A 600-nucleotide genomic window follows, 5' to 3' on the forward strand; every position below is an offset into this window, starting at 1 on the left:
GTAATGATTATTTCAAATGATATCGTCAGGCACATTAAAATGCAAGTTATGACAAAGAAAGAAATCCAAAGTCACAAGACTTGAGTTCATAATACAGTAAAAACTACTTCAGATGGGCTCAGTTTTAGATCTTAAGGGATTTTTATCCTTTGTCCAAGTTTTTACAAGCTAAATGCACTAGTGCAAAGGCATTCATTTAACATTAAAAGGAAATAATGGATAGCTTCTGCATGATAGGTCTACAGCTTTGCAGGGAAATATGGTAGCCAGTAGGGGCATGTGGCTATTGAGCACTTGAACCAGGGCTAGCCTAAATTGAGATGTGCTGTAAGTACAAAATATATATCTGATTTTGAGGACTTAGCACAAAAAAAAAGAAATACAAAATATCTCATTAATAATTATTTTTATTGATTATGTGTTGAAATGCTAATATGTTGGATATATTAGGTTAAATAAAACATAGTTGTAAAAATAATTTTACCTGTTTCATTTTACTTTTTTAAATGTGACCTCTGGAAAACTTATAATTGCATATGTGGCTAATATTGCCCAGCACAGGTCTAAAGAATCATTGTGATCTCAGATCTTAGGAAGGCC

This window comes from Equus caballus, chromosome 20, assembly GCF_041296265.1.
Source record: "Equus caballus isolate H_3958 breed thoroughbred chromosome 20, TB-T2T, whole genome shotgun sequence".
In the NCBI taxonomy this organism is placed as follows: domain Eukaryota; kingdom Metazoa; phylum Chordata; class Mammalia; order Perissodactyla; family Equidae; genus Equus; species Equus caballus.